We start from the raw sequence: 19081 nt of genomic DNA, 5'->3' as shown, positions 1-19081 counted from the left end.
CGAGTGAGAAACAGACGCTTGTTGTTGTTTGCCTTGGGCTGGGGTGCTTTGTTACACAGCATCCTTGGAGCCATAGTGGACTGCTACGTCGCCTCATAGAGTTTATTGTAGGAACTTTAACTGAGTGGGTCCGTTCACGTATTAGATTTCTATTGCTGCTGTGACAAATTGCCACCCACTCAGTGTCCGAAAGCTGTATTATCTTACAATTCCATAGGTTAGAGGTCTAACGTGGGTCTCACTACGCTAAAATCAAGGAACACAGGGCTGGTTCCTTCTGGTGGCTCTAGGGGAGAAGTGTTTTCTTGTCATCCCCAGCCTCTAGAAGCCCCTTGCATTCCTCGGCTAGTGGCCCCTTCCTCTGTCTGCAAAGCCAGCGACATAACGCCTCTCCATGCCTTCCTTCCATGGTCACCTTTTCCTCTGACTGACTCTTCCCATTTTGGATGCTTCTGATTATATCGGACCCACAGAAATCACACAGGATAATCTTTTGCTTTTAACGTCAGCACATTAACTTTCTTCTCCTCTGCCACTTAAATCTGCCTTTGCCACGCAACCTAACTAGTCACAGGATTCAGGGATTGGGGTGTGGGCGTCCGCAGGTGGCCGTTACTCTGCAGACCACAGCACACTGGGCACTTAGAGCGGGGCTTCACGTGCACCGGGTACTTTGTACCCACTGGCATGACTTCCAGCCTTAGCATTCCCATTCATGAGATGAGATGAGAGGTGGTCCCATCTGGCGTCTATGTGGGCTTCTCAGACGGGCTTTGTTGTGCTGGACATGGGGAAATATTCCATCTCTTGGTCCTGGATGGACTGGAAGCTTATGAGACAGGAAGGGGACAAGGTCAGTTTCCTAACTGGCTTTGGAGCAGACCAGAGGTTCTTCAGGATGCTGATAATGCTCCTGATTAATGATCATGGCAAGTCCCCCGTGGTCCTCCCTGTCAGTCAGCATAGCCCCCCCCCCCCAGCACAGGACTGGCGGAGTGACCAGGAGGGCTAGGGGAGGCCAGGCCGGGGCCAGCCCATATCTCCACGTGCCCAGCTGATTCTTTCCTTGCACTTGACAAGAGGTCCTTCTCCTCTTCCCACATAAATGGACTGCAGGGAAAAAGAAACTTCCTGGCCTGCCTGATACCATCTCTAAGGAGGCAGAGGAAACAAAACCCATTGACAGTGATAACCTCTCGCCAGACTTCTGTGTTAATGGAGGGGCTGCAGCTGGCTGCAGGACGCGTTCAGAGGTGTTGGTTGGGTGTGAGTTCCCACAGAAGGGGAGCTAGAATTCAGTGTGTGAGAACAGAATGGGAACAGTGTGGTACTAGGAGAGGAGCCCAGGTTCGAGGGTTCTTGGGATTTGGAGGTTCCATCAGTGACTTACTGTGTCGCCACCAGAAAGCAAGTGACGCGTTCCGTCCTACAGTTTCTTCATGGTGGCCAAGTGGAGTTCACAGAGCTTTCCCCACAGTTGAAAGGAGATGCTGTGTAATGATCTTTGCTGGAGATGAAGCTACAGAGAATCATGGGAAGAACTTGACGGTTCTTTGGACATCACCAAACTTGCTTGGGGACATGAGCCCAGAGAGGTGACATATGATCCACGGTCACACAGCTGCTGGGGAGTAAAACCAGGTCCTGGAACCAACCTCAGTTTCCGCCCTCCTTTTCCTTCGGCATCCGGTGTCGCCATCTTTGTTCCTGACACCTGTTGCCTGAAGCACCCCGATCTGTTTCAGCCCTGCCAGTTGACCTTCTACCCTAAGCTAATCCCTCGGTGGCTTCAACATGGCCAGTAGCCTCTCACCACGTACTTTAGGCATCCCACGGTTTCACATGACAGGCTCTGGCTACAGGCCTCGTTCATATTGCTAATTGCGTGACCCATGATGGTAAATCATGACTGGGGGCCAGGAATGTGGGTCCAGGTTTGCAGAGCTAAGGGGCACGCGGTGCGGGAAATGCAGCATGATGGTTACTTTCATGTGACGACTTGGGTAGGCCATGGTGTCTACGTATAAATATGCATACACACACACAGGCCCCTGGTTCTTTTCTCTGGAGAGATCGGAGTAGTCTGTGCAGTTAAAACAAGCCAGATTTAGGGCCACATCCAGGAACTGCCACTGCGTAGAGAAAATTATTAATTGACCTCATTGGGCCTCACTGTCTTTGTGGGTAAAACGGAAATAATATTAATATCTGCCACATGGGTGGCAATAAAGACTAAACAGGACAGTAACTGTAAATCACTTCACGTGCGGCCCGGCAAACAGCGCTCAGCAAATAACGCTGTTTATCGTGAGATGTATACTGTCTGCAAAAGCCACGTAGGTGCATGAATCAGTCTACTGGCTGTCCGACAAATCACCCCAGAACTTTGGGGTTTAACACCAGGACTGTTTATTTTTTGCGGTCTTGTGGGCTGCTTGAACCCTGCAGGGTGGTTCTTCTGTTCCACTTGGAGTCAGCGTGGCTGCGTTCACGGGGGGAGCCCTGCGAGGCCGCGTGGCCAGAAGGCTTTACGTGGGGCCTCAGCCAGGATGACTGGGGCAGCAGCTGAGGCCTCTCGCTTACTCTGAGACCTTGTCATCATAGTCCAGACGGACCTTCTTTTCCAGTGTGGCAGCTGGACCCCCCCAAGTGCCTGGTGTAAAACCTGCTCGGCCTCCCTAGGGCAAGGCTCAGAACTGAGACGACATCACTTCCATCACATTCTGCTGGTCAAGCGGTCACAGGTCAGCCCAGATTCAGGGGCAGGAGAAATGGATTCTCACTTTGGAGGGGAAAAACAACATGCATGTACAGAAACGGGAGGAATTCTTGGCAAGCCTCACCGGACGCAGCCAACCCCAGGGCCTAAGTTGCTTTTAGAGTGTATGACTCTAAGCCTCTACCGTTTAACCTCTTGGGTTATCTGTCCTAATCTAGTGAGTACCAGCAGGGACTCTGGAGCCAGACTGTCTTGTTTCAGATCCAGCCTCTGCCACAGACTAGCTGTGTGGCCTTAGGCTAGTTTCTTATTTTTTCCCCATCAGGAAAATGGGGATAATATTAGTACTAAGACAGAGCTTGCGTGAGGATACACCCACATGTGTATAGGCAGGTGTACGTATACAGATATGCATGTGCGTGTATGTGAATGTGCATGTATATGTGTGCACAGCCAAGTATGTCTGTATTTGTGTGCACACATGTGCGTATGCATACGAATGTATGCACATGCACGTGTGTGGTTGAAATTTAGGACATTGCTTCTAAAGCTGTTTCCCTGTTTGTATGTTTGCAGCTTGCCTTGGCCCTGGACACAGGTCGTGCTTTTTTTTTTTTTTTTTAGAAAATACTAAAATTGGACCTGGGAGTTGGTCCCCAGCTGGAATTGGGACTGAGTGAGCCCTCCCCAGGCCAACAGCTGGCACCTTCACTGCAGGAGCAGTTCCCTGGGCTGGGCCTTGAGAAGTGGCAGTGTCAGTGGGTCCTGGTAGAATTCGGACAGTCCTCGGCCCCATCCCAGGCCTGCTCAACTAGTTGCTCTGGGGGGACCTGCACAGGGACCACACTGTGCTGCTTCTGTCCGTGGCTGCTTTCCCAGGTGCCTTCGCTGGTGCCACCTTCGGTCTGTGATGAAGTCCCTTTCCTTTTTCGTCCCCCCCAAAACACCCACATCTTCTGCTCCCCCAGTCGGGATCTCAGAGGGGTCCACGCACAGGCCTGGTTTCATATTTGGAAGTTCGGTTTAATTCACTTGCCCACATCACTGAGAAAGACCTAGTATCCTTGGCTCACCTTTTGCAGGCTGAGCTGAGGTCAGGCTTAGCTCTGGGTGGCCCGACCACCTGGGCCTCTCTCCCTCCCTTTCATAATGAGCTGATTTCTCCCAGGGTACAGCTTCTGGGCAGGGTGACCCCACCACTTTGTTCCCTGGGCCTTCCCACTAGGGGGGAAGAAACCCAGCTATCATTTATTGATCATCTATGCTATGCACATGTATCGCTCTAATTATTACCCTGCAGGGAAGATATTATTATCCTGAAGCTAAGAGATAATCAGCAATTTACCAAAGGCACCAGCATTTAAACCCTTGTCCACCTAACTGGAAAGCCTTTTTTTTCTCTTCACCATACTGGAGGTGAGATATGAAGGATTTCTTTTCAAGGCCGTAGGTCCTAAATACTTCTCTTTGTATGTGCACAAAATCTTGCAGAGAAAATTTTTTCCCCCCAATTTAAAATGTGCCGACTGTCCTTGGGGTTACAAACATGTCCCAGAAAGTCAGGAGCTGGCCGAGTTGGAAGGCACATATGACGTGAGCCCAGCCAGGGTGCGGTGACGGGGAATCCCGCTGCTACTCACTGCCCTCCTCTGTTGAGACTTTCAGTTTGTAAACATGTTTTCTTCCCCGCACTTTGGCATCCATCATGACTTAAATCCCACGTTGTCAGCCCTTGTAGAAAGGAGTTCAGATCTTGGCATTAAATGGTGCCCACTGTGTGTGCAGGGCTTTGCCACTGCAGAAGGCTTCCTGAACCTCCGCTGATCCACACAGCTGCCCAGACAGGATGTCGGCCTCCCCGACGAGAAAGATAAAGGCCAGAGTCTGAACACCAGCCTGCTCATGGCTACCAGGACCTTCCTCTGTCCAGTAGCTCATTAGCTGAGAGGCCACGAAGCAAATTGAGGCCGCATTCAGGTTATGGGAAAAGACCTTTCCTCCCTCCCATGATCTGGCGGTCCCTCTGCAAATACTGCGGGACATCTGAGCCCTGAGTGCACCGATGTGTTTACCTGACCGGCCTCCCCACGACACCGTCTGCCTCATTTGCCCCCATTCTTCAGTGCGTATCCCCGTCCCTGGCCTGTGGCAGACACTCCCTAAGGAGGCGCTGGATGAAGGGATGCGTCGCACGTCCCGTTACCGACGAGCCGCTTGGGGAGCACCGAACTCCTGCCGGGCCCCCGGCTGGACTTTGTTTCTTCTTACAAAGCACCACGTGTCTATTCCAGAAACATCTCCAAATCCGCACACGCAAAAGGAAGAAGCTAAAAAGGCTGCTGTTATCATTCAGAGGTGACTAATTAGCAGGGTGGGTGTATATGCATATGCATATGCACGCACTTGTAACAGCACTGTAGCGCACGCGTTTGTTTGCCCGTAGCGGTGTTACTAAGTATGTGATGAATATCCTTCCCCGTCTGCACGCACACTCCTGCTCCTTCGCTCCATCCGACTGCTGGGACACGCAGCCTCGCCGTTGTTCAGACAGCGGTGGCAGGGGCCCTCCAATTCTTCTTGGGTGTCTGGGGCACTTAGGAATTCCGCTCTTGTCCCGTGACAAGCGGTGCTTCTGTGAATACCCTCGTAGTTAAATCTTTGCGACTAGATTTTCCTATTTTATGAGGATGTATTCCCGTAAGGTGCAAGAGGCCATTTAGGCCCCTGCGTGCCCTTCGGGAGGCTTGGCCCGGCTTCTTCCTCCGGGACACCACCACGTCTCTGAGCCCACCGCTGCAGGGAAGCAGGGCGGACGTGCCTTTTCCGGCCTCTTCTCTCTGACACTTGGCGTAACACCAGACGCGCGGTTACTGTTCCCAGCCTGCGTGTCCCTGCATCAGAGGACCTTCCTCACCACGGGCTGATATTGTTGTCCCCCTTCCGGCCCTTGCTTTCTGTAACAAACGTCTCCAGTTAATTCAATCATGATTTGTGGTGTTTGGAGCTGAGCCTGAGTGGGTCTGGCTCCCTGGCATGCCCTGGCGGCCAGCGCGGTGTTTTCTAATGGTCAGAAGCAAGAGCTCACGACCGAAAGACCTGGATTTACCCCTTTGCTCACTTAAGGCTTTGCTTTCTTACCTGACTTCTCGTGTTACCTGCCTCGTACGGTCAAGGTGAGACTTCCGTGAGATACAGTACCCAGAGGGCACAGCACAGGGGTGACACGTGGCCAACGCCCAGCTTCTTGTTGCTTGGGGTGTGGTTCGTGGGTGGTGAGTGCTTCCTGTGTGCCAGGCACTGTTCTTAACCGACTGAGCCACCAGGTGCCCCTGAGCCAGGCACTGTTCTAAGTGCTTTACCTCTGGAGGTGGCAGACTGCAGCCCACGGGCCCCATCTGGCCCACCATCCATTTTTGTATAGCCCACGAGCTGAGATTGGCTCTTCCGGTTCTAAAGGGTTGAGAAAAATAATCAAAGGAAGTTTCCTATTTTCTGACACGTGAAAATATTACATGAGATCAGATTTCATTGTCCTTAAGTAAAGTTGTATTGGAACACAGCATGTTCTCCCTTTTACGTATTTATTGTCTCCGGTGGCTTTGACGTCTGATGGTGAAGATGAGTAGCCAGCACAGAGATACGGCATGGCCCACAGTGCCCCCAAAGTACTCACTATCCGGTGGCCCTTTAGTTTGCTGGGTCTCATATGAACCCATCTAATCCCGCGTAGGGCAGGCTGTTAACTGCCAACATCTTCACTGCACACGTGGGGAAGTGAGGTTAAGAAACTGCCGGAAGCCGGGTCCCCAGGTGGCTCCGTTGGTTAAGCGTTCGACTTTTGATCTCGGCTCACGCCATGATCTCACAGTTCATGGGATCAAGCCCCCCGTCAGGCTCTGTGCTATTTGCACGGAGCCTGCTTAGGATTCTCTCCCTCTTTCTCTCTGCCTCTCCCTGTGTCTCCCTCCCTCCCCCCCGCCTCACTCTCTCTCAAAATAAATAAATAAGCATTTAAGAAAAACATTGCTTGCAGTCACACCCAGCTTGTAGGTGGTAGAGTGGGGGTTTGGTTCCCAGAGCTGGGGCTTTTAATGTTTCCACCATAGGACAGGTTATTGGTCTTTGAAGGTGAGGGACATGGGGGAGGGAGAGGTGAAGGCAGGAGGTCAGGAGTGGGAACCACTTCCATTGGACCTCAGAGTTTTGTTTTGACCTTTCTCTCATAACGGGCTCTTCACCACCCACCACCCCCCACCCCGCCTTCCCAGTCTCCTAGTGTCACCTGCTAAACACAGGACCAAACATACAGAGGTATTCAATATGCCCCTAAAAATGCAGTCACTTTAGAGCAGAGAGATAATAGGACAAGACTAGATATGGCTACATGCTTTCTACTAAACACAGACTTCGTAAATGTCGGAATGAATGAATTGATCTGGTCAATAGGTCTTGGATTCTTCAGAGTTTAGACTCTGGAGGTAGGGCAGGGACCCCTGGGAAAATCAGTAAAGCCATGGACATTCTCACGGGAAGGAGACCTTCCTGGGCCGTTGTTACGCTCCCCAGGTGGCACCAGGTTCTTGGGCTACAGTGTCAAACGCTTCTTCTGTTAAAATGCCCCCCGCGGGGGGCACCTGGGTGGCGCAGTCGGTTAGGCGTCCGACTTCAGCCAGGTCACGATCTCGCGGTCCCTGAGTTCGAGCCCCGCATCGGGCTCTGGGCTGATGGCTCGGAGCCTGGAGCCTGTTTCTGATTCTGTGTCTCCCTCTCTCTCTGCCCCTCCCCCGTTCATGCTCTGTCTCTCTCTGTCCCAAAAATAAATAAACGTTGAAAAAAAAAATTTTTTTTTTAAATAAAAATAAAAAAAAACAATAAAATCCCCCCGCGGGAAAACTGCTGTCTTTTCCATGGCTCCACTTTGGTTGATTCTGAATGTTTGGTTTCTTGCAACGGTTTTGCTGAGATATCGTTCACATAGCATACAATTTAGATATCATACAATCTTGGAATATTTTCACCACCTCAGAGAGAAGACGTGTCCCCATTTCGCTCTCACCTCCCTACCCGCCTTCCCCTGCACCCCCAAGTCCTGAGCAACCTAGTATTTCTGTTGCTATGGATTTGCCTATTCCGGACGTGTCGCACAAATGGAATCATACAATATGTAGTCTTCTGTGACTGGCTTCTTTCACTTAGTGTGATGTTTTCAAGGTTCATCCACTTTGCAGTGTGGGTCTGTACTTCATTCTCTTCTGTGCCTTAGTGACATTCCATTGTGTGCATGAACAGCATTTCATTTGTTCTGTCATCAGTGGATAGATATTGGGTTGTTTCCGGTTTGGGGCCATTATGAATGATGACTGCTTCTCTGAAGGTTCATGTGCAGGGTTTTGAGTGGATGTGTGTTTGCATTTCCTTGTGTCTATATTCCCAGGAGTGGAATTGCTGGTCATGTGGTAACTCTGTATGTAACCTTTCGAGGAACTTCCAGACTGTTCTCCAAAGGGCCTACGCTGGTTTTCATTCCTGCTAGGAACTGGGCATTCTTGCTTGTCATTGATGCCTGTCTTTAAAAATCACAGGATTCCACTTTCTGTAACTTTAAGAGCACACAAAATTAATGAATAGTGCTAGAAATTAGTACAGTGGTTTCCTCTGGGAGGAGGGCAGAGACAATTAGAAAAGGCACAGAGAGGGGTGCCAGGGTGGCTCAGTTGGTAAAGCATCCCAACTCTTGATCTCAGCTCAGGTCATGATCTTAAGGTTCATGAGATCGAGCCCTGCATTGGGCTGTGCACTGGCAGTGTGGAGTCTGCTTAGGATTCTCTCTCTCACCCTCTCTCTCTGCTCCTCCACCATTCTCTCTCTCTCTCTCTCTCAAATAAATAAATAAACATTAAAAAAAAAAAAAAAGGAAAAGGCACAGGAAAACTTTTGGGTGAGGGAAATGTTTTATGTCTTGGAGGTTTAGTGTTTTTGGTATATGCATTTGTCAGAATTCATCAGAGTGTTCATTAAAGACATTTCACTGTGTGCTAATTAAGCTTGAATTAAAAAACAAACAAACATACAAATGAAAAAAGCCTAGGTGGGGGGGGAGAAAGGAAAGAATATAAGTTATCTCTGGGCATGACTTATCTTACCCACCTTCCCCTGGACAGAGGGCCTGTGCCTGGCAGGCAAGGCCAAATGTGAAAGGCTTTTAATTGATGTGATTAACAATGTCTCAATAGGGAGCCTCGTTAACACCAAAAGGGAGGAAAGGAGGTTATTTTTCACTCTCCTAACTAGGGGAAGGCTGGAAGGGAGTCCTGGGGGGCACTTGGAGGGCTGGTCCCTGCTGTGGGGGAGGGGCGGGGGGAGGGTCATTTTATCAGTTGCTGCAAAACCTAGCCTCCATTTGCGTCTATGGAGAGGAGGAAACCCACCTGAAATTTTGGTGGGGGTGGATGTTTTTCAAGTCCGCATCATTCACGAAAACACAGTGCCGGTATAGATAGAACCCTCTATAACCCTTCCTTAAATGCACTAGTGGCTGTTGAACAGACCATAACAGGAAACAAACAAACAAACAAAAAGAAGCAAATGGTTTCATCTTCCCCCTTAGACTCTGCAGAGAAATTTATGGATTGACATAAATTCACAGAAGATCAGGATCGGACAAACATCATTAATTACTCACATAAAATCAGTGTAAAAATTTTTTATAAAATTGCAAAAATTGTATCATTTTATATGTAGGTTAGAAAAAATACGTATTTGGCTAGAAAAAGCCTAGAGATGTAACAGCCATTATTTTTGGAAGGATGTGATTATAATGTGATTTGCTTTTTTCTGTTGCTTATCTGTGATTTATTCTTCTCAATGACTGTTGATTGCTTGTGAGTTCAGTTGTTTGTTAAGAAGTTATTTCTTCTCTCTCACTGGTTGGAGAGGTCAGTTTCCATAGGCTCCCCTCTCTGGAAGAAACTCTCCCCTCCCTCCCCACCAAGCTTACAGCTTATGAACTTAAAGGCAGCACTGAGTAAGTATTGAATGTGATCTTCAGGTTAGCCAGGTGAGGGTTCGATCGTAGAGGATCTTGGGCAGGTTCTTTGTGTGTCTTCGTTTTCTCATCAGAAGAATGGAGCTGATAATATGCTCCCTGATCGATTGATGGGAAACATACATGAGAAACCCCCAGCACAGGACTTGGCCTTAAGTATCAGTTCGCTCCTTTTCCAGCCCCCTTTTAGCTTGGTACCGTCCTGGTACCTTGGAAACTAGCACTCAGCATTATGGTCCAGGTGACTCCTGATGGTTGGGCTGTATGTCTCGAATCATTGCAGAAGCTTAAATACACCTGCACACAACGCGTGGTGCGTTTGTGTGTGTGCGCATGCACATCAGCAACACTTTTGTGTGTGTGGCGTGACATTAAACGAAACCTCCTTCCCTGCGGATGAGTGAGGACAGCTCGCTGCAGGAGCTAGGATCTGTCACAAACCAAAGGGAGAGCTAATTGCAGCAAACCTCCGGGTGACCGCACTACTTATGTTCCTTCCTGCAATACGATTCCTGGCAGTGGTGATAGGAGTCTTTAAGCAGTGTGTCCAGTATGTTGGAAACGTTCTCTTCCTGCAGATCAGGATGGAGAAGGCAGTCCCAGGTTGAGTGCGAGTATCGTTTTTCCAGGACCGGGGGAAGCGTTTGGCAGAGGGTGAGTTAGGGTTTTGCAAATTATGTCTACGCTGGTGGAGCACGCAGGGCACACGTGGGCAGAAGTGATTTGCTCTCATGCAAAACAGGAGCCACGTGCGGTCCTCTGTTCCCCCCACCCCACCACTTCTTTGGTCACCTTTGCAACCCTCCTTCTGGCTCCAGGATGCCTGCCCCAGCCCCTGTTCTCGGCTTCTTTTTATGGCAGTGGTTTTCGAACTTCAGGTTGCAAATGACCACCTGGGAAACTTGCTAAAATGCAGATCTCTGGGGTGGGGCCTGGGAAGTGGCATTTTCACCAAGCTTCTCAGATAGGCCCGTTTGACCAGAAAGGCACTGTATATTAGTTTCAAGGGGCGCCTGGGTGGCTCAGTCGGTTGGGGCGTCTGACTGTGGCAGGGTGGCCCTTAACTCTGGTGCTGTGTGGCCTGTTCTCCCGGCACACACACAGACTCAGCAGGCCGCCTAACCCAGGAGACCGAGTGTCCTATTGAGAGGTAGATGGTGTTTGGGCTGAGGGGCCTGTGGCCTGGCCGTGCTCCAGCACCCTTGGGGTAAGATGGCCATGTTACTATCATAACTGCAGTTATCGGCCACGGATTTGGTGCTAGAACCACCGCAAGGACTATGCGTGCATTTTGTCCCTTAGTTGTCACGGCACTGCCGTGAGGTTGGGGGCACTGTTAGTATCATGATGGTTCAAGGATGAGGAAACTGAGGCACAGGAACGTGGAGCCAGAATACACACCCAGGCAGCTCGCCTCTAGAACACTAGCGCTTAGCCTTTGTGCCTTCGGGCCTCTGGAACAGCTACCTTCCTCTCCTGTCGCAAAGATGTCATCGTGATGTTGGAGGACAGCATGTGCAGTGGAGTCAGGCCCACTCCTTCCTGTCTGGGGCCCTCAACCCCCTTTGAGCCCTAAATTGCTCATTGGTAAAATGGGAATAAGGGTACCTACTACCCCACAGGGCTGATCAAAGGGCCAAAAGAAATGGTAATCTTTTAGGATATATGGCACTCAATAAATGTTCTTAAGTATTTTCCATTTTTTAAAAATGCTTATTCATTTTTAAGAGACAGAGACTGGCAGAGTGTGAGGGGCAGAGAGAAAAGGAGACAGAATCCGAGGCAGGCTCCAGGCTCTGAGCTGTCAGCACAGAGCCCGATGCGGGGCTCGAACCCATGAACTGCGAGATCGTGACCTCAGCCGAAGTCGGACGCTTAGCCGACCGAGCTCCCCAGGCGCCCCAACTTCTGCTGTTTTCAGCCACTGAACTGTGAGGTACATGTTAGTGCAGCGTAATATTGCTGCTCCTGATTGATACAACCTGCAAGGCAGAGATTGAATCCCACCCTGCATCGATGGGTGGGGTCTTCCCGGAGCCCCAAGTGGCCACACACTCTGAGGTCCCATCTGGGCTCTTGAGGAAGGTGTGCTCTGATGGATGAGTGATGTCTGCCGTGCTGGCAGGCGGGACCTGGATGCTCTGGCACCGCGTGCCTCTCTGCTAACCGGGCTCTTTCCCCAGGCCATCCTGAGGGCTGTCCCCCGACTCATCTCCTCATCAGCTTCTCCCAGCAGCTGTCCCGCTTCACGCCATCTTCACTTTCTCTTTCTCAGCGCGGGCTCTTCTCCCTGACTTCCAGCATCTCACTATTCAGGCCTCGACGCAGCCTCCCCAGATTTCCAGATGTTTTCTTTCTGTTCTAACCTCAAGGAGCTCCTCGTTGGCGCCTGAGCGTGCTGCCCACCTTCCCGGCTCCCGGCCTGGATCACAGGCCTCCTCTCCTGCCCACACCCTCCCCCCACCAGTCTCTGGTCATCAGGCTCTCAGAGGACTTCCTTCGCAGCCCACAGCGACCTGCCCCCCGATGGCAGACCACTCAGTGCTCGCACGCGATCAATCTTTGACTGTCTTGTTTTGTTATCTTTGACTTCATTCCTCATGGTATCTAACATTCCTCATGTTAGAGTCTCAACTCCCTAAGTCAGTCCTCCCGTCAAGGAATGGCCTTGGTGTTGCAATTCCTCACCTCAGTGACTAGGTGATAACAGGCATTTGAGAAATAAGTTATCAAAGAATCGGTTGGATCGGTGGTGCGGGGCTAGGGAGTGGAAGGGGAAAACCCAAGCCAAGTCACTTAGGCCCTCTGTCTCGCTTTTACGGGCCTGCAGCCTGCCTCTCCCCCTCCCAGGCTGGACTTTCCGTTCACGGCTAGCACAGTCTGGGTGTATGTCCACATTATACTTTGAGTCCAAACGTAGCTACTGAAGCAGTCTGCTCAGGCCATTGCTGGGCTCAACTCTGGAATGAGAGAATCCAGGAGGTCTGGGCAGGATGAGCCCACCCACTTTAGGAGGTGTGCTTCCCGGGTGAAATCAGGTTTCGGCTCATCTGGAAGAACCGCACCAGGCATTAGCCAGAGCAGAGGGGTGCTCTGTGGAGGCCCCAGCCTGCATAAAGCCCGGGGTGCTGGAGACTTTTCCAGGGGTGACCAATAGCACTGCAGACTAGGAGTTTTTAATGGCACGTTTTCGTGCAAACATTCCCATTTGTTATTCCTCTGTTTTCCCTTCTCTTTCCTGGAGGCCTTAGGCTGACCTCCCCCCCGCAACTCTCCCACTGTCCCTTTGCCCACTCCTCAGGCTGGCCTGTGTGAAGGAGACCGCGTTATATGCAGAAAACCTCTTTCTAAAGTTGTGAGCGCTCGTGGACAGAGATGGAAGGTTAGAGCATCAGTAGCCCCGGGGAAAAGTCCACCTTCCCCGAGACTCAGAGTGTGACTGTGGCTTCCCGCTCCCTGCAGGTTACCAGACATGAGAGTAACGGGTTTGGGCGTTTGTTCTGAGAATTTGTGGGTGGCCTGGCACATGCGTCCATTGCATGTGGCCGCATAGATTGGTCTTTTGGAAAAACGATTTGTCAGGAGCTACCAAAGCATCGCTTTGACCCGCGTCCCTATTTGGGGAATGTGTTTCAAAGACATGCTCCAGGAGGGAGGGTGCTGGTTTGCAGGAAGGCGTGTTTCAAAGCCAGGGCACTTGTAGGAGCAAAATTGGGAGCAAGATGGCACCCATTGCCACCCAGTACGTGGTACTTCAGCGCCTGAATCTTTCCTAGGCATCTGAGGGATGGAGAAGAGGTGTTAGAGAGCAGTGGCAATCCGTGGTGTGACAGTCACATACAGCGCTGCGTCCTTCCTGGATGACGGAAAGTTATAGAAAGTAGCACTTTGTCGGAAAAAATGAAGATTTGCCTATTTGGTGGCAGAGCAGGGGAGTTATGACAGTTTCTTCTTCTCGTCTCTTCTCTTTCTGGTAACCTGCCTTAGCCAGTTAAAAATTGATCTGTGGCACAAAAGAAAAGAAAAAAGAAATCTACAAGTGGATTTGTAGGGCCCCAGGTGCCCAAGATGGGGGCGCGTAAAGGCAGCCTGAAGTGCCCTCTCTCTCAGGATGGTGCCCAGAACATCATGGGCACCTTGCGGCAAGGGGTGGGGGCTGCTTTTAGGTCTCATGCCCCCGGGTGCTGCACCCAGTGAGGGTGGGGTGTGCTGCCGAGCCCCCGGCACAGCGCCTGGTACGAGCCCGAGCTCCCGGAAGGACGTGCTCCCTGCCTCCCAAATGTGCCAAACAGTGTTGTCGTTGTGCTTTTTGTCCTGCCCGTGTCACATCTCATTTAAACCCCATCATAACAGTACCAGATGGGTAATGTAGTAATCCCCATTTTACAGACAAGAAAGCTGAGTCCTTAGTTGCCATCCTGTTGCTACATTCCAGATTCAGGCTCTGCACCCACTTCTCCGTAGGGCAGTTCTTCACATCTGCTTTCGCAGTGGGGAAACTGAGGCTGTAAGTTACCTGCCGAGGGGCCCACAGCCAGTAGGAATCAGTCATGGGAATGACTCCAAATCCAGTGGCATATTTTTCTTTTGAATTGTTATGGAAGCTTCCTCCATTCAAGGCACATTACCTCTGGCCTCTGAAGGACCCCTCTCCTTCTTGTTGCGTTCTTTCCTGCTGTGTTCCCTTCACTCCTCATAGGCACCCACTCCGGTATTTGCCGTGTGCCGCACATGTGGACTTACTGTAGGGCTGTGATTGGGTGTCTTTTAACTTAGACGCGTGGGGTTCTCTTACGGATCTCCTTCTTGTCTTTTTTTCACTCAATACTCTCTTTTTGAGATCCAGTCTTGGTGCACGGTTTACACTTAGCTCATAAGAGGGCTGCGTCTGCCCTTCCGTCGCTGCAGATCCTGCCCTGTTCACTTCTCTTGTCCCTGCAGATGGACACTAGGGCAGCCCAGCCAAGTCTGCAATGACACCTCGCACCTGTGCCCATGGGGAGTGTGGGAGAGTTTCTTTGGTACAGACCCAGGGCTGGGATGGATGAGTCATCGGGCATACTCATATTTAATTTCACAAGTACTGCCAGATTGTTTTCCAGAATGACTGTACCAGTTTACACATCCACCAGTGCAATGCTCAGGGGGTTCTGTCTCCCCACGGCCTCCCCAGCACCTGGTGTTGTCAGATGCATCCATAAGCATGCGTCCGACCGCCCCAGCGTGTCAGGACATTGGATTAGCATCTCTTGAGATGCTCTTTTCTGCCGCAGACTTCACTTAGCACACCAGAATTTCCAGCAGGAAGAATGCCCAATCGGAAAAGGAAGTCCTTTCCGCAACTCTCATCTTCTATCAGGGAGCAGAATTTCCCCGGAAGTCCCCAGGAGACTTCCCCTGGTTGGCCAGATGGGGCCAGGGGTCCTCCCTACACCAGTCCCTGACAGAGACAGTAGGGTTGCCGTGGCCACCGCGTGCCTCTTCCAAGTACCCGAACAGAACCGGGAAGAGCTGAATAAGGAGGAAGAGAGTGGTGGCTGGCTGCTTATTCAGCCACCGGTTGGCTCTTCGTCCACACCAGATCTTTAATTTTGCCCATTTTTTGACTCGTGCTGCCTCTTCTAGGCAAGGAGTTCTTCCCCCTGACTCTGTGCAATTAACCAATTACAGAGAATTTCTAAAGCAGTGAGTCAACCAGCACGAGGCCATCGCCTTGGGGATTCGGTCTGTCCAACTCATTCCAGAGTCTGCCATCCTTCTTGCCAGGCGGACGTCAGACCTGTGCCCATCCTAGCTGCCCCGAGTTGGGTTCCTGTTGTGGGCGCCCCGTGTGAGAGGCCAATATGGAGATTCCAGGGCAGAGCACCAAAATCGCCTGCCCAGAGTGCCAGCCGAAGGCAGGTGCGAAAGAACACCTGTTAGGGACTAGTGCCACCATAGGCAGCAGCTTCTCATTAGACACGTTCATACTATAGTAACCCTGGCGTGTCTGCCTAACCAAAGAAATTAATTTCTAAATGGTACCTAATAGTTATAATTTATTGAGTGCTTGCTCTGTGTCGGATGGCCCGGTAAGCATTTTATTCCTTTGATCTCACAGAGCCCGCCTGCCGGCCCTGTGGGAGCATTTCTGTTATGGTTAAAGCCCAGGCTCCAGCCTGGAGACCACCTGGAGAATCCCAGTGCTGCCTTTGCTTAGCTGTGTGGCCTTGAGCAAGTTACTTCACCTTTCTGTGCCTCAGCTTTCTCATGTGTACACAGTGCATAATATCAGTATGCTAAGGAGTTAAGAAATACAAAGTGCTTACTTAGAATAACACTGGCTTAAGAGTACACACACAGTTCCCATTTGATAAATATTATTAGCTGTGGCTGTTGCCGTTTCTAAAAATGAAGAGACCAGAGGCTCAGAGAGATCAGCTTCCCAAATGTCAGATGGCTATGAGTAGCAAAGATACAATTTGACCTAAGAGATTCTGACTCCAACGCTGGCCTTCTATCCATCCAACTGTACATCATCAGTCGTAGCTCCATAGCCTGAGGGAACACTGCCATTACTCTCCTTATCAGTAGAATAAATTTTCAGCTGAGGACCCAGTGATATTTTTTGTAAAGAAACAGACTCAAAAAAAAAAAAAAAAAGGAGGAGGGAGGGAGGGAGGAAGGAAGGAAAAGAAAAGAAACCAACCATAAAGATAGAGTGTAAGGCCTCCAGCAGGTGGTAGATGTGGGGGTCATTGCTGGAAGGTGGCTGGGGAGACTGGGACATTTAGCTGCTGGTTCTACCATGAAACCTTACCGGGCCTCGGTCTGCCCCCATTAAATCAGGTTTCTATTATATTTCCTCCCCGCAAGGATTTAGGAAGTGCTTTATAAACTGAGCATAGTCAGTGCTGCGCATTCCAGAATGCAAGCCTGTTTCATCTCTTCCCTCGGTTCCCACATACGCACACTCACCCAAAGTATAAGCATTGCGTCCCCCAATTCCATTTAGTCATGGGAAGTCTCTGGAAACCCAGGCTTTAGAATCTTCTGGAAGAGATTCTTCCTTGCCTAACTAAGCCAAATGGACTGGAGTCAGGAGCCACTGGGATTTTGAGAGGCTGGGTTAGCTCTAGTGTCTGTTGGTTTGGGAGCAAATAAACAAGGTCGCTCTCTGCCGCCCCGGGACACATCCTTGCCGGATTTCTCCATGTGAGCATTTTCAGACATAGGTGTGGTGGGTGTGAGGTCTGAACAAAGGATCATAAGCTCAGCAGTGTGGTTTTAGGTAAAAAACATGGTTTCATGGCCAGAATATCCTCTAGGAGGACTTTTAAACGTCACTCTGCACAACAAGAGACTCAACTATCTTTTAACTTTATTTTTACTTTTTTAATTTCAATGTCCCTCCCTCTTTTTCTCTCCTTCCTTTTCTTCTTCCTCCTCTTCCTCCCTCAATCTCCAGCTCCCCAGCCTACAGGTTTCCCTTCCGGGAGGGAGTCAATACCAAAAGTGTCTCGTCTGCGATGCTAGAGATGGTCTGTGCATAGACAGCAAAACCCCGGTGTGTGTCTAACATTTCTTTTCCTACTGTATGAGGTGGTTGTGTTTTATAGCACAAAAGCACCTTGATTTAGGCCAAAATTAATCAGGGAAGAGAAGATGGTCTGTCGTCCAGCCCATTTCTTCTGAGTTTCTCGGCCGCCATTCTCATTTGCCACTTACTGTTAGTTGCTGACGTTGTCCTCTCTGCACTCAGGGCCTTTTCTGGACACATTTGATGATAGGGGGACATCTGTGATGACATGGCTGTGGACCCCAGGGTGGTCTGGCCCTGTTGGTGGAGAATCCTTCAGTTTCAGGGGGCTCCCAGCTCTGCCTTGATTCCCCTGTCTGCAAGCAGGAAGCAGGAAGACTGGACAGCAATCTGGGATGGTCTTCAGAAATGTGCCCACCAGAGGTGGCCCTCTGGGGATTCTGCTTCTCCCCCAAGGGCAGCTGTTACATCATGTTCTGTTGACTCAGGCACCTGGTGCAGAATGGCCAAAGCCATTGTCTCTCAAATTGGAGCCCCAGGCAAATCTCCAGGAACCCTTGTTAAATGCAGATTCTCTTTCAAGTTAATCTGTGTGGGGCGGAGCTCTACTGCACTAATGGTGAGCTCCCAAGTGCTGCTGGTAAGGCTGACCCACACACATACGCCATAGTTTTATTTATCTTTGAGAGAGAAAGCACGAGCGGGAAGGGGCAGAGAGAAGGGGACAGAGGATCCGAAATGGGCTTTGTGCTGACAGCAGTGAGCCCGATGCAGGGCTCGAATTCGCAAACTGTGAGATCATGACCTGAGTCGAAGTCAAACGCTCAACTGACTGAGCCACCCAGGTGTCCGTGTGTGTATGTATATATATTATATTATAATATATATAATATAATATAATATAATATAATATAATATAATATATATATTATATATATATGATTTTTTTTTTTTAGGTGAGAGAACTGCTACTCGGGGATGTTAAGTAACCCAGCAGAGGTCACACAGCTAAGTGACACAGAGGAGCGTCCCAAGTGGTGAAGACCATTTTCCATCACTGCTGTCCTCCACGAGCCTGTGTCTGGAATGAGACCTGTCTTTGCGCTCATGAACAGGTTGGATGGTAAGGGTCCTCTTCTCTTCTCTCTCTGTCTTTATCTCTGGCATTTTTAACCCTAGCTTCTTCTCTTAGGAAGACCAGAAAACACTTGACAGAGGGGAGAGGCCCAGCAGTAACACTGACCCAGAGAGAATTGAATCCCTGTGCCCAGTGACTAGAGGACACGTTGAACTGGACAGAGGAGCCTAGCACATTGCCACGTTTCCCCCATGTAGGAGAACACCCACCCCCTCCCACCCCTCACCCGTAACACGTGATACGTGAGCAGGATTTGGTCACTGCTGAGCTGTCTTCATTTAACGTGGCTTTGACCGAATAGTGGGGTCCTGAAATTTTATTTTCCATTAAACTTCTTGTTGAACCGCCTTGGTTTTGAAAGGATTCCATTAGAATGGATAATTATGTAGTAGTTGCTACAAGGAGATACATGCTCTCAGTTTCCGCTCTTAAGTGATTCAAATCAAATGCTTTTCCTTTTCCTCCCCAGAGTTGGGTGTGACCATCTTCCTCATACGATAGGCTTTTCGTGAGTTATTTTTGGAAATCCAAATCAAAACAGCAATTTTGGCGGAGGCCATTTCTAGCCTAGCAGAGTAAGCCATATGTACCGATAAAAACAGCCAAAGAGTCAGTGCCTTTAAAAAGCACCGAAACCATCTCCCTCTGTGGGGGTGAAAT

General features: G+C 50.1%; 1 long non-coding RNA gene across 5 annotated transcripts in view; it reads left to right on the top strand.

The window, feature by feature from the left end:
* LOC106976892 (uncharacterized) overlaps positions 1-19081 on the top strand; it is a 368177-nt gene that overhangs the window by 217612 nt on the left and 131484 nt on the right. For 4 of the 5 annotated variants that reach the window (XR_008292649.1, XR_008292650.1, XR_008292652.1 and 1 more), the window contains exon 4: positions 18240-18406. This is a non-coding gene — a long non-coding RNA (uncharacterized LOC106976892). Of the gene's footprint in view, positions 1-1082; positions 1186-18239; positions 18407-19081 lie in introns of all 5 variants that reach the window. The other variant, XR_008292651.1, reaches the window with a different exon arrangement.

This window comes from Acinonyx jubatus, chromosome F2 (assembly GCF_027475565.1).
Source record: "Acinonyx jubatus isolate Ajub_Pintada_27869175 chromosome F2, VMU_Ajub_asm_v1.0, whole genome shotgun sequence".
In the NCBI taxonomy this organism is placed as follows: domain Eukaryota; kingdom Metazoa; phylum Chordata; class Mammalia; order Carnivora; family Felidae; genus Acinonyx; species Acinonyx jubatus.
This window is presented reverse-complemented; position numbering and strand designations above follow the sequence as displayed.